Here is a 16,197-nt window from a genome sequence, read left to right on the forward strand (position 1 = left end):
TCGACAAGCCAGATAGCAAAACAAACAACTCGTTCACAAGATACATAGATGTAGAACATATGACATGTGCCTTCTTGTTCTGGCCCTGAACAATTCAACACAACGCCGTGAAAACCTTGTAGGGGATATCCCTAGAAGTTTTCCCATAATAAGGGTTCTGAATACACCTTCTACCACCAACCCGTCGCCAAATCTCATTTAAAGTGCCTATATCAACCTCAGGGAAATAACCTACTTAGATAGATTAGATGATTTTAAGAACATTTGCAATATATTTATAATATATTTGCAATATATAAACCAATAGGCCTTTTCAGCTTGTATGCAATTGTGACTTGAAATAGGTTAATTTGCATAATACAAGCTGAAAAGGTCTATTGGTTTATAGCTACTTGGAAAAGAGAAGAATACCTTTGTCAGCATATGCTTATGATTCCATTCCAGACAAAGTTTTGGAGGAAAGATCTTTAAAACCTTCAAACCTTTGTCTTTTGAAATCATAAGCATATACAATATAGATCAATGTAAAGTATTGAGAACTTATCCTAAATAATCATGTTTGAGTTGAAATGGCTAAAGAACATGCATATTAGCCGCTAGTTATTGTTGAATACTTGCCTGTTTTAATCACTTTGCACTGACATTTATACTTCCTTCCATCTATGTTATGAGACAGACTCAACGACCTGGGCGCATTGTTATGCAATGTGGGACTTCTTCAACATCTTGTAAGACAAGTTCTCCACTCAACACTTCAACGCTCCTGTTTTTTTTTTATTTACCAAAAGATCGATCTTGCAATTTTTACATTTGCACCTACAAAAACATATATTTATATTGATTGTGAAACAGTAAGGTGAAATGTCAGTATATGTAGTGCTTTGTATGTAATTATATAGTGCCTTTATATATTTCACTTACCAATCTGACACTGGGATAGTCCGGCCGTTTTGCGAATAAAAGAAGCTGCCTTCTTTTTTTATGTACACATCCCTCTTTTAGTCTTCATTATACTCGACACGGTCAGCAATCGGTTTGTCTTGGTAAGGTTGATATAAACCATCATGTGTAGGCGTACTGTCTCTTGAAGCAACAGTATCGCATCGTCTTCAACTTCCAATATTGGCAATACATAATCTGGGATGAATTAAATATCCAAATCAAGTTTGCTGTCTAAGTTGTCGGAAATACTTGACGACGTCATTTTAGCGAAAAACGAACCAAAAAGTTTGTATACTACAAGATTAAGTACTTTATTTTAAAGCGTGTTTCTTGTTTACAAAATTAGCGTGTTCTCCAATGTACGTCACTTCTGGTGAAAAAGGGCAACTACAATCATTGACAAAAAATATTGGGACATGGCATGTAAACATCCCTTTTTTTTACGAAAGTCTCGAAATTAGCATTATTCACCTCATTCCCTCCCCCGCCCCACACCCCAAATTAATGTTGACGTAAGTGAGGTAAAATCACTTAAAAAAAATTTTCACTGCAAAACAATACAACATTGTTCTGGGGGCGTTGGGGGATTCGTTTTGCCAAAATGATTAATCGTTTCAATGAGATTGTCAATGATTGTCTGGAATTTAATTTACCTATTTATGTCACAATACCTTCCACATTCAACGTTTTAACAACATTTTACTTGAAGTATGACCGGTATTCGACGGGTCATTTGCATAGGTTTTACTTAGCATCTGCTTTCGAACAAAGTATTCAACGGTTTAGATGAAATCAACATGCAATCTCTACAGCAGTATGAAAGAAAGTTCTTCTTCAGACAGCGACTTTTATAAGGACGAGCTAAGCAATAGGCAAGTTAGACAAGTATATTTAGTTACATACAGCCAGGCTGATACCAGCAAGTTCCCTACAAGAAAATCGTTCGCCGAGGCTGTTGTTTCATCGTTTTCTCGAGGCCCGACTACACCGGTCGTTCAATGGTGTTGTTCACAAGAGAAGCATAGGCGCTCTGGTGTCCACTACCACATAGCTATCAAGCTAAACAAGAACCAATGTTGGTTACCAGCTAAGAAATTCCTACAAGATAAACACGGGATATCCATGCACTTCTCAAATGTACACAAAAATTATTACAGTGCATGGTGCTATGTTACAAAAGACGACGAAGGTTATGAGCAAAGCGAATCTCACCCGGATCTCTCAAATGCTGGTGAACCATCAACATCAAAGGCGCATGATGCTATTAAGAGGAAAAGGGAATATTGAGAAAAAGCTGACTCAACCGCTGTTTCCTGTGGCAGTGTTGACGGTGTTTCTAGCACATCACATACCGAGAATGCAAATCAATCCCGGGCAAGGAAACGTCGATGTCTGTCAGCATACGATGTATCGCAAATTATTATTGCAAAGAAGCTACCCGACCGAATCGCGTTAATGGCTTTTGCGAATGCCCAGAAGCGAGAGGGGAAAACAGACTTGGCGGAATTTTTAATGAATCGGACAACAAAATCTGTCAATGAGATCATTACCAACGCATGGGAGATGGAAAATGCAGAAGCGACCATGAAACGAAGAGAGAAATCCCGTATGGAGATCCTAAATGAGGTTCTGGAAAGTGGTTGCACCTGTAAAACGCACAGGGAGTGGAAAGCATTTGCTTTGGAGACACTCCATAACAATGATATACCGCCAGTTCAATTTAGCTCGTGTGTTAAAGAGTTACTTTTGAAAGGGAGAGGAAAGTATCGTAATTTAATGCTTACAGGACCGGCAAATTCCCGAAAAACTTTCCTGCTGAATCAGTTGAAAAAAATTTACCGCACCTTCCAACCCTGCATCCAGCAGTTTCGCATGGGTTGGAGCCGAAGCTGCTGAAGTGGTATTTTTGAACGACTTTCGTTGGTCTCCTCAAATTATTGCTTGGCAAGATTTACTGCTCTTACTCGAAGGCCAACAAGTAAACCTACCTGCTCCTAAGTCCCATTTTGCCAAAGATGTTACATTCGATGGAGACACGCCTATCTTTTGCACAACCACAAGACCGCTCACTTACATTAAAAACGGCTGCCTGGACCATCGCGAAACTGAGATGAGCATCAGATGGAAGGTTTTGAACTTGACAAAACAAATTCCAGAAAGTGAACAAAAAGATTTGGAACCGTGTTCATCGTGCTTCGCGAGACTAATTTTACACGTAGAAGATTGGTAAACAACTTTCGCTTTTTTAAACGTGTGGAACTAATAAGCGAATAACACTGTATGCCCGATACGTTGAAGCATCTATATGACACTTAACCACACTTAACCACTTTTAACCGCACTTAACCACACTTAACCAAATAAATGGTTAAAAAAGTTAATGCTATTATTTCTTTTAATTTTATTTGGTTAGTGTGGTTAAGTGCGGTTAAGTGCATGTAATTTGAAGGTAGCCAATTTTCATCTTTGTGGCATGGTTAAGTAGCCAATTTTATACTCCGCTACATATTTTATGTGACGAAATCACTATAAGGTATAGGAGAGTGGGGTCATTTATGCCATGTTTTAAAGGTAGTCGTGTCTTCCTGGGAGTTTTTCTCATGTTGTCTAAATTGTTTGGAGACCAGCAAAATTGCGTTAAGCATGGGAATACGATAATTATAAACACTTGACGAGTGCGAGCACCAGCGTCAATGATCAAGGCATTGAATATTAGAATGTTCATACGTTGTGTGTAGTGATGTATTATTCCAAAATTCTTACAGAGTGATTTCAGCATCTAACCGTACTGAAATGTTTTATAAAATTATACACCATACAGTCATATACACAAGTACTTACATCTAGTATGCTTCAAACAATGAATATTTAGTATTTTGTGTTTTTACCATTTGTTTTGACAATTTTGTGTGACCATCTATTCATAGAACAAATTGTTTTATCGATCAAGTCTTTTGACGTCGACCATATATTATACTGAACCATTTGTTTAAATTGTTCCCATGTCTGATGGACGATGTTGTTTTCTTTTACTTGGGCCTCAATACGTTTCCGGACAATGTGAAATACATTTTCTATAGGGTTTAGGTCTGGTGATCTTGCTGGGATTTTCTGCATTGTGTAACCCATGTCAGCTATAGTACCCATTGCTTTGGCTGATCTCTGTGAAGGGTCATTATCCATAACAAAAATCTTACAATCCTCCTCTTCTTTATCCGCAATTTCAAAAAGTGTTGGAAAATTTCGACGTACGAAATGCGCAAAAAAGTCTGCAGTCATTTTTTCATACGGTTCCGCGAATATCACTCCCTTGCCATACGATATAGCAACGATTAGATGAAGTCTTCTGCCTCCAGCCAGACCTTTACTTCCTTTGGTGGTTATGGTCAGACCTTCGCCCTTTTTTCGCCATACTCTTCCCTTTGGCTTTACAGCGTCACTCATCGGATTCCCTTTCAAAATAAACGAAACGCCGTCCAAATAAAATGCCACATGTTTTGACCAGTACTCTGGAGGGCACTTTTTAAGTCGTGATTTCGCAAAATCGCGTCGTAATTTTAGATCTTTCTCCGTCAGAATACCCTTTCTTCTGCTGGGTCGAAACGTATAGCCAAGGTCGCGTATTTCCCTAAGGAAAGTCCGGTAGTGTGCCTTGGTCTGTAAATTGCCGCTACGTTTAACCACATCCATTACACTGAAGTTAGGATCTTCTAGCCGCAATGCGAGTACCGCTCTGTTAAGTTTTCTCCGGTCACGAACTAGAGACCTTACGATTACGCGATGGCAATGGCAACCTTCGGGGACTGGTACAACCACGCATTTGACGTTCGCGTTTCCCGCCTAAATTTAACCTTACGATTTCTTGTCAAAACGTGAACGCTTGTATTTTCAAAACAAGGTTATGAAAACTTTATAAATACTTAGTTCGTTCGAAAAGTAATGCCAAAGCTGCGAGAAGCTATATCTTTAGCTTACGTTAGCAATATTATTAATGATTTAGAATATGTTCTTCTTTATGATGCCTGCAAACCAAAAAACCCTGACATTCCGTATTATATTTACGAGAATTTCAATATTCATGAAATGAATGATGATGAATGTAAGGCTGAGTTTCGATTTTATGAAAATGACATTTACAATTTGATTGATGTACTTCGTGTACCTCCGGAGTTTACCTGCTACAATGGTCTCAAAGTCAACACTGTTGAAGCTATGTGCGTTTTTTTGAGACGCTTTGCATACCCATGCAGGTATGTTGATCTCATTCCAAGATTTGGCAGACCAGAGCCGCAGCTATGTATGATAGCAAATAAAATTATGGATATCATTTACCAGAATTGGAGTCACTTGCTTCTCAACATTGACCAACCCTAGTTGAACAATCATCATTTGGAAAATTTTGCACAAGCTGTACACCTGAAAGGAGCTGCCCTCAATAATTGCTGGGGCTTTATAGATGGCACAGTCAGGCCAATATCAAGACCTGGAAGATTACAAAGACTAGTGTACAAAGGACATAAGAAAGTACATTCTTTGAAGTATCAGGCAATTGTAGCTCCAAATGGACTCATTGCCAATTTATTTGGCCCCATTGAGGGGAAGAGACATGACAGTGCAATGTTAGCACAGTCACAAATTCTTCAACAGCTTCAAATTCATTCATTTGACACAAATAACACTCTTTGTATCTATGGGGATCCAGCATACCCTATCAGACAACAAATTCAAGGCCCTTTTCAGGAGCAAATTTAACTGATCTGGAAAAGGCATGGAATAAATCAATGAGTGAAGTCAGAGTATCAGTAGAATGGATTTTTGGTGACATAATCAATTACTTTAAGTTTTTAGATTTTAAAAAGAATCTGAAAATTCAATTAAGTGCAGTGGGGAAAATGTATATAACATGCTCATTGCTTCACAATGCAAGAGCAATACTGTATGGTTCCTCAACCTCAAAATTTTTCAATGTAAACCCACCAACAATTGAAGAATACTTTGAATGACATAATGGTCTGATGAAAAAAACATGTACATAGTGAGAAATGCTATTACTCTACTAGTTTTGTTGCTGCTTACTACAACTAACTTCACTAAACTTAAAAAATGTTGAACAATGGTTGAAGTACATAAATGAACTTTAAATGTGACTTGGTGGTACAACAAGAAATGTTTCAGATTCATTCTTTAACAATAACAATAACAATAACAAGTAACACTATATTCTATAACTTGGGTCCAATATTTCCTGGAAAAACTATTTCTCAGCAAATTTTTGCAATAATGCTAAGAGTACCTGTGTTTGCTGCTGTTGCTGTTGTAGCATGTTCATGTTGATACTGTGCATTTGTTGAAGAGTTTGTTCTTGCAATCTTGTTGCTTCCTCTTGCTGTTTAACTCTCTCGTCATGTTCCCTCTTCCGCATTTCCATCTCCTTTTCCTTTAATTCTAACTCCATTTTTTTTTCTTCACTCCTTAATTCCATTTCTTCTCTTCTTAACTGTAATTCTGATGCCTTTTGTTCTCCTTCAATTGCCACCTTTTCTTTAATAAAACTTAGTGAACTTGCTCCACTTGTTCTTGTCTGTTTGATGCAAGATGACTCTCCACTTTTCCTCTCCTTAGTCTCTCTGAATGATTCAAGAGAAGCTCTTCTTACTTCCTCTATATCTGCAGCATCCTCTTCCAATTTCCTTTTCTTTTCTTTTTCAACTTGATCAAACTCCTCAAACAAATCAACTATTTCATTCATAAGCTGATCAGTTCTGTTTCCTCAGGAGATATACCTGATGCTTTTTCCTCTTCACAAACCTTCCTCTTATGCTTTCTTTCCAAAAGAAGGTATCGGTCTCTCAATGACCTCTGGGTAACACAGAATAAAAGGTTTGAACTTTTCGTTAGGTTTGCAGCAAGCCTGGCCTAAGTTTCCCCTCTTTCTGAGCTTCCTTTCTTGTGCTGCCAAGGCTGGCAAAGCATCATTTCCCTCAGGAAATAAATGTCGTGGGGTTCTGTCCACTTCATGGGCTGGTTGCTAAATAGAAGAGGTGAATCAATTATTGGGGAATTATTAACCCTTAGCATTGCTAAATTTGGAAATTTGTATAACCATGAAGATCAATATTTATTGCTTATTTACATCAAGTCTTGGAAGTATACCTGGATAACCATTTGGTCATGCTTGTGCTCGTATTTCAATGCTTATAACCTGTGAAAGCAATCAATCTCAAAAGTGAACGATGTTGACGATGAAAATTCAAAAATTATTACATTTTGCATGATAAAGTCTGAGTACACAAGCAAATAAATATCTTGATTCTTTTAATTTCCCGGCATGATCTCTTCACGACAACAGTTATTATCTTTAAAATATTTTAAAAACAAAACAATTGATGTACTTTTTAATATTTACCTTTTTTCTTTTGACATCTCGTTCACGTTTTCAAACAACGTCAAAATAGCTGAAGCGGCGGCGTCATAGAATTACACGACGTGCATTATTTATCATGCGCATGCACAGTTGATTTTTTGGGGGTTCAGACAACGCGTTGCCGTCGCGTAATCATAAGGTCTCTACTGTCAGTGCTCTACGACGTCCACGTTTGCAACAATTTTTATCTTTTATCATTTTTCATTTGTTTCGAACAATCAGAAACACACTGGACTTTGACATTTTTGCCCTGACTACTACTTGCCGCAGCGAGTAGTTTTTTTCTTTATACAAGAATAATGCAAAAGCCACTGCTCTGCAGTGAGTCGTTTTCTCAATGCCATTAGATAACTTGAGCCATACACCAAACGTTTATGACATCACTTATTGAATATGTGACGTCATGCATAACTCATTCTCAACGGGAATACAATATTATCTCAATAACTATGTTAAATATTTGCAAAAAGCGTTTTAAATACTTCGGTAATTTATAGACAATCATTGACAAAAAATATTGGGACATGGCATGTAAACATCCCTTTTTTTACGAAAGTCTCAAAATTAACATTATTCACCTCATTCCCTCCCCCGCCCCACACCCCAAATCAATGTTGACGTAAGTGAGGTAAAATCACTTAAAAATTTTCGCTGCAAAACAATACAACATTGTTTTGGGGGCGTGGGGGATTCGTTTTGCCAAAATGATTAATCGTTTCAATGAAATTGTCAATGGATGTAATTCCCACTCACAGCACCTCACGGTCAAACATGAAAAAAGCTAACTTTGAGGCCCGAAAAGTACATGAAGATCAAATTTTTGACTTATCAAGTATATTGCAAATGTTCTTAAAATCGTCTAATCTATCTAAGTGTAGGTTATTTCCCTGAGGTTGATATAGGCACTTTAACCCCAAACATGATTCTCTGTGTAAAATAGGGCCTGCATTGATGGGAATTGACAGCAATTTCAGCCTCGATTCTCCATGTCTTGTTAACACATGCCCCAGTGACAGCCTCTGCATTACTACACCCACGCTCAACTGCCAAACTCTCAATTGCCTCCTGAACCTTTGTCAAAGAGTTTGATGGCTGTTCAATGGCGTTTTCGTTGTAGTTGTCTTGCCTTAACACTTATTCTAACGAAAATCGCACATTTGAAACAGCTGCCATGTTTACTTAATTAAATATTCTTGGGTGGTACACCACTGACCCAATTGAACGTGGCGCTAACGTTTTGGGGGTATACTGCATGCCATATTGAATGGCAAACTAGCGATTTCGCATGCAAAAATGCCAAGCGTGAAAATGATATGGCTATGCATTGCTTGCATGTTTTGCATAATACAATGCATTCAGGACTATTTTCATTTTTTTTATAAATAATATTGCATAACAAAATTAAAATGTGTACATCAGGATGTTAAAGCAAGCAATATAGCTGTATCATTTACACTAGATGTAAAGTTTGACTGAGTTAGGTTTCCGCTGATGGCCTACACAGGGTCCTACAAGGTTCCTTCAGTAATCTCCTTCAAACCTTACTTGTATTTAGTTAGTTTGAAAAATAAAAAAGAAAAATTTTCAATTGCTAATTGTTGAAAATAAAAATATGATGTTCTGCAAGCTTTAAAATGCTGCAAGGCAACAGAAAAATGTGTGCATACTGCAAAAATGCTTGTGGATGACATGTCGGTTATCAACTTATTAAAACATTTCAAAGGTATTCCTTTGATGAAAACTCTCGTCAGCTATTCAAATTTTCAAACCGCTGTTAGAAAAAGATAAAACAAGCAAATTTAATGCCTTATAAAAAATGCAGTGCAACGTCTGTGAGCAAAGTAAGGGCAGTTTTCGAAATTTTAACACTTTAAAAACAACGTCAGAAAGGCTTTTATGGAACACCGCCCTGTTTGTTTACAAGAGATGAAATCATAAAAAGTTATAACTCTGTAGCTTTTTATTGAATTTTATATGGTATAATAATATGTTTTGGTGGACAATAAATAAAAAACTAATTGCTTTTTGCTGGGATAAATTGGCGGAAATAATTTGTATATTCGGGAGGGTCTGTTGACAAATTTTCATATTAAAAGCCGTTATAAAGTATCTCCAGTGAGCTGCCAAGCACAGGCACACAGGTCCAATAAAGATTTACTGCAACGACAGACTACTTTTCTTTTTGTAGAAATAAATTTCAAACCAAAACATTGTATGATTTTTTTACAATCCGAATATAAAAATACTATGTTTTGTGTTTTTTACTTCCTTTCATGATTTGCCCGTGCTTGGAACAGAAGCCTGAAACTAATGTAAAAATCAACCAATCAGACAATTGTTGCCTTTGTTTACAAGAACAATGCATTCTGCAATTTTGTCTCTAAAATTTAAATGCAACACATGTATGTCCAGCGCTACAAATCAAAGAAATTTCAAAAATAAGTGTATAAATAAAGTAAATCTAAATTACTTTTCGGACTGTAGTTTATCAGAAGAGAAAAGTGTTTCTTTTGAAGATGAATGCAAGTCGTATACGCTGTTTTTGCCAATGCAAGAACAAATATATATTAAAATGTCCAAAAAATGTGGACAAAATTAAAGATTTTAATACTGAAAATAAACTGACAGGTATATTTTTTATTTTCTTAATCATATTTTCATTATTTATACATTTTTATATGAAATTTAACAAATTCTTGAACTTTTTGGCACTATTGTTGGATATTTTGAGGACAACTGGATAATTATGGACATCAATTAGGTTTTCTGAACCCTGAACTGCAGAAACATTACTAAAAGTATGCAATTATTAATTATGTTTTCTTGAATGTCTCCTGGACTTTATATCTATGCTGACTATGCATAATCCAAGACGAAAGCTGAGGCAAGATGCTGGGCAGCTGACTAATGCTAAGTGCAGCTTGTACCTCAATGGACTATTAAACATTTCAATATTGTCTAATAGCACCCCTGGCCATAGTAATGAATAGTATTCATTCCTCCATAGACTCATTATTCCTGATTAGCCTAATAAACGTAGCCCCTTGGAAGTTGATACCATAAACAGAAAATTATAAAAGTGGGTGCTGATTGAAGGCAAACTGCTGATGCAGTCAATGCATGTTTATATATTTTTTTTCATAAATATAACAATTGTTATAAAAACACAAGCCAACAACAAAATCAGTTAACATGGTAATCAAGAATAACAATGATGCGCATTCATAACAATGTGTATAATGTGCTGTATTCATCTCAGTTCAATGTTCCAGCAATTTGCATGACAAGTCATCTCTGGCTTTATTTCATAGCATCTTAACTTCATAGTTCACCCTGAAAAATAAAAATTGAGGTCTGATCAAGATTTATTCACAAGGTGCAAGAAACTAAAAATCAATTACAAGCAATGGTAATTGATAAATTGACTTTGGATATGAGTCATATGACAAGGAAAACAAGATAATATATTAACTAGGCTTCAACAGCCACTATAATCAGAGATTGAAAGTTTACACTATTTGCAGCAAAAATTACTTTTTTATCAGCACCCACTTGGCACTTTTCTCAGTCAGATTATGTTAATTGATGATGGGATCTTGTGGTCAACTCACTGGGGGAAAGGTATTCTTATTAACATTGATATTTGCTATCATGAAAACAACATAGACCAAACTCAAAAGATTGACTGCCAGAAATTTAATTCCTTCCCCAGACAACAAGTCAAGAAAAATTATAAAGTTTGGGTATATAACATTGCACTGTAATGTACCAAAGGTTGAAAATAGTACATTTGCTGTTTGTACCATAACTTAGTTTTGATGGATTTATTGGCTCAGAACCTTTGGTAATCAGTTTATACTAAAGTCAGAAGGCAAAAAACTGAAATTGTTAGAAAAAACGGCTTACCTGGATGGTATAACATAATAGCAAAAAGAGAAAATTCACTCTCCCGATAAGTGAATTAAGACATTCACAACGTCAGATGTAGAGCACAAAGTTGCATCGCCTTTCCATTTGTTAAAGAGTGAAAAAGAGGAACATTTTAATCTTTTTTGTATGAAATAAACAAAATATATACCAAAAGCCGAAAATATTTCGATAAAAACCAGGAGGGAGATGGACACAGTTTTTCTCTTTGTATCGCGGTATGTCAGTGGTAACTACCATGAGAAAAAGGAACCATGTGGCGTCAGCAAAGTTAAAAATCCGCCATCTTTTCGGCGACACAATTTGGCCGGGAGCAAGTCCTCCAGGATTTTAATATAGCTCAGTCGTGCCAATACAACAAACAACATCAACTAGCAAGAAAAGATCTTTGTCACCTTCACACGAACAATTGCCCACAAAAAATAAATATTTACAAAAACCACCTAGAAAACAACCATGCATACCAGGGTGCATTTTATTTTAAACCCAGGTTAAAGATATGCTAGTAGCATACAAGCTTCACACCAACATGCAATGTTGTCAAATATCAAAAAAAAATTTTAATATGAAACACCAGGTACATTCTTTTGTAAACCAGATATTAAAATTATTTACAGTCAGGGTTCAAATTAAATTAAAGTGGGTAGCGATTTTCTGCCTGTTTCCCTTATGCATTAAAAAGTGAATAGCTAATATCTACTAAGTGATTAAACTATTTAAACTTATTTTTTATTTATCTTGTATTTACTTGAACTTGTAAGGCCGCTATTTATGGAAATATTGCTAATTGGATTTTGAACAATTGTCATAATCTCAGCCAAATGGAAAGGTTTGTCGCTCTTTTATCATTTGAATTAAATGGTTTAAATTAAAATTGATACAACATGCATCAAAATATGACATTGGGCTCTCTATTTAATCATTCTGAGAAAGAGTAGGTAATATAGTTTATCCTTCACAGAAAAAAGTCTAGTTTCACAAGTAACTGAGAGTGAGAGTCACAAGAGTTACTAATCAACGACCAAATTTCAAAATTACGAAGCTATGGAATAAATGTCTGTTATGTTAATTCAACTATGACCCCTGAAGAATAGGACACTATATTTCATGTACTAACCGATAAACAATCAGTTCACAATTTTTTTACTTGACCCTAGAGTTTGCTATGTCACCACCTGCTACAGCATGTTTTCAGCAATGTCAGAGAACGGAACATTATTGCGATTTGTAGTTGACAAAGCACACTGTGTTGACACATGGGGAAAAAGCTTCAGACCATTGTATGCTCAACTCAGTACACTCACCTAGTTTAACCAACCCATTGTGGCATTTACAGGAACTGCAATCAATCAAATGAAGCAAAGAATTGTAGAGAAACTAGGCTTGGTTCAAGCCCTTATTTTCCAATCATCTTGTAACAGAACGAATTTTGTTTTTAAAGTAATTAGCCAAAGTGGTCGACCTGCAAAAGAGGATCTAGTTAAGTATGAAGGGAATTGTCCAAATGTTTGCAGTATTGTGTATTGTCTCAGTACAAAAGATACAGTTGAGCTGGCCTATCAATTATCCCTTAACAACATCTGGCAACAAACTATGTTCTTTGTGCTTCATTGTTTGGTGATAGATGAAATGTTGGGTATATGTTTGTCTAGCAGACCCAAGAATATCTAGGTTACCCATCAATTATTGGCACATTTGTACTGATGTGTGACCTTAACAAGAAATAAAATGGTTCAATAACTGACTATATCAATTTCCAAGAGCTTTGTTGAACGTTTAAATAAAGATTATTGGTAGCTGATAAATAGCTATAATTTACCAAGTGATTATAACTCAGACATATAGACTATTAACTCATTATGTCATCCGCCCTGTAATATCCGTCCCCCAGGATGGGTGAATTCAAAATTTAAAAACTTGGGCAAAACGAATACTTGGGACATGAAAATTCTACGACTGAATAGTAAATATCATAATCTTACTTTTGTGTTGATTTCATAAATTTTAGGCGAGTTATCGCGATATTTCAACAAACAAATGTCTCACTCAGTCATAAAGATGCATTTTGGAAAGTATGATGCAATGCCTTATCTTTGTAGCGTCGTATCTTCGTTTCTTTTCACCCAAAAGCGACGGTTCGCCCACCATTTTGTTTATAAAATCCTGCTCTATTTTTGTACTAAATATCATATGCCAGAAGTACATATTTTTCCTTAAATGTGGGAATTTGCACAAACATTCGGTCGGGCGGAAATCTCTTTCGGGCGTCTTTTGGCTGTATGTTTTGATATGTGTATCCTAGGAAACCAGATGCCCCGGAAATCGATTTTACCAGTAAAAATCATTCAGACGATGTATTTTAGTTGATTTTCAGCCAAACATGTGGCTGTTCTTCGCAATTTTTAACGATGCGGTCGCATGTAAGTTTGGGATTATGTTCAATCCGGACGGGGATAGTTATGATAGCAAAAACAAATACATCAGATGAAATATGATACTTTAAGCTTTCAAATGAAACCTGAGTATTAATAGGGTAAATACTTGCTAAGATAACCTTGTGTAAACAGAACGTCCAGAAAATGGTAGAGACCTCGAGTACGTAAAAGAGAAAACAACACCAGCAACTGTTCCTGAAATCACTCACTTTAGTCTTGCAAATAACATATATTTAACATAAAATAATGTAAAGCAAAATGTTGTCCATAAATTGGGTATAGGTATTTAACTGTAACAAGACGCCTGTTCTGGCATTAACTTTGGCGTGCTGCGCATGTGCCAGTCTTCAATATAAAGCTTCTGAACATATACTTTAAAAAGTATAGAAGTTCAATTGTTCAAAAATGTAAATAAACCACATGACAGATTCATTTTGTCAACTTTGCCTTTGGAATTTGCGCTTATATAGTTATATTAAATCTTCAGTCCTGTGCAAACTGCAACGTGCCAACATGCCCATCAGGACTACATTTTTTGCCAAACATGCTAGCACAGTTAGCTGTCTGTATTTCTCAAGGTTCCTCTTAAGTTTATCATTGTTTAACTTTTCCACGCAGTGTTTCAATGCAATATCAGCCAATGTGGATGTAATCTTTGGGCTTGTAGACTCCTCATCACCAGAGAATTCTTTTGCCAGCTCATTGAGAAGATCGAATTTGGCAGTTTCGGTGCAGTGTCATTTTCTCACCCTTTCATCTCTTTGGTCTTCTTACTTTGATCTTCTTACTTTGAGATTTGCTTGTAAGAGCATGCAAATCTGTCTTTACCTCGGCACTGTCCCTAGCATATATACTGATGCTGTCATCAGTTTCTTCACAATGTAGTTGTTTGCCCCTTGACTGTTTCATTGAGTTTTCAGAGGCCGAACTATAGTCGGCATCACTGACAATTGATATTCTCTTTCTGCCCGTGGGGCGTTTGTCTTGTTAAAGCTCATCAGTTACATCGGTTTGGCTATATATTTGTTCCAAATGCCAATTTTCAGTCAATTTTCCCATCTTGTCATTAAGACTAGCCAACACCTGTATAGGTAGTTCAGAGCCTATACTTCACTCTGTTGATGGGGTTTTGGTGCTCATTAAAGCTATGGCCTCTTGCAAGCCTGCTATGCAACCGTTGAATGGTTTTCCTTATCCATATTCATGTTTATTAGCTAAATCGAGAACATTTAAAAAAAATACCTACAGATCCTCCTTGCTTACATCAGTATAGATTCTAGAGTATTTACCTGGATGCATCCTAAAATGGGTGGATTTTGAAGAGATTTACTCCCTATGTTGATTTCTTACCAGCGACATGCTAAGCACTGGCCAGCACAGCGCATGCACATCTCATGTGACTCTGTAGTGACGTAGACTGATGACAGGATAGAATCAAGAATATTCTTCATCACTGCAACATTTTTTCTATATATAAGGAAATAAAACCTCAGAAATATAAAAATCTTGCCAAATTTATTAAATTTGGTCAAATTTTACCTCAAAATCAAAAATATTCTCTATAGTGTAGTACAATATTCTATATTGTAGTGTAGTGCAGTGTAGTGTAGTGTAGTGTAGTGTAGTGTATTGTAGTGTAGTGTAGTGTGGCATAATATAAAATAACTTTTTTGACATGACCTAACTTGTTTCTACGGTGACCCATAAGTGTCACGGCAAAAGCAAGTTTAATTAAACAAAAGCAAGCTCAATTTGGCAACAACAAATTCATCTTGAATAAAAGAGAATTGCACACTCAAAACGAATTAGCTTACGGCAAATACAATTGGTCACAGCAAAATAAAATTGCTCGCGGCAAAATAAAAATCAACAACTGGTCAGCGATTGACAAATTATTTGATGAATAACATTACAGATTGATGGTGTGAACACCCCAATATATCTCGAAATGATCCTATTCGCACCATTTTCACTTTCAAGCATGCCATTTTGGTTGGTTTTAGGAGTAATAAATATTTGTAGTCTGACATGTTCTGCCCTAATTGCGGCAACCAAACAGTGGAGGGTGTAAACTTTTGCACTCATTGTGGAAAAGGTATGTTATGTGTCTTATATATTTTGTTTTTTATACGATTTCAGTTGGAGCCTGCCTGGAAGTATAATGTTATGTATTACAAATTAATCCAGCTTTGAGAACTTGCTGTTGAAATGTGGTCAGCTTTTCTATGGTGCAGGCAGTGGCCTACATAGAAAAGAGATTTGGGGGTCATACGTTCGGGGACCTACTTGTGTAGTGCATGTTTGTACTTGATAGGAAAAGGCATATATTTAAAAGCATAACATAGAGGGATTCATCATTTATTCTTGTATAACCGTGGTGAACGATGGTGTTGGTGTTTGCAATTACCTTCAGAATAGAATCTAACAAATCTGTCACATGCTGTTAGATGTATTTCAGAGTTTAGTTCC

At 36.2% G+C, this 16,197-nt stretch overlaps 1 pseudogene; it reads right to left on the reverse strand.

Moving 5' to 3' along the window:
• Positions 1 to 6,196: 6,196 nt before the first annotated feature.
• LOC114528337 lies at positions 6,197 to 7,020 on the reverse strand (annotated as a pseudogene).
• Between the last annotated feature and the right edge of the window lie 9,177 nt (positions 7,021 to 16,197).

The sequence above is a fragment of the Dendronephthya gigantea genome, unplaced genomic scaffold (assembly GCF_004324835.1).
Source record: "Dendronephthya gigantea isolate DGI-Jeju-01 unplaced genomic scaffold, DenGig_1.0 000049F, whole genome shotgun sequence".
Taxonomy (NCBI): domain Eukaryota; kingdom Metazoa; phylum Cnidaria; class Anthozoa; order Malacalcyonacea; family Nephtheidae; genus Dendronephthya; species Dendronephthya gigantea.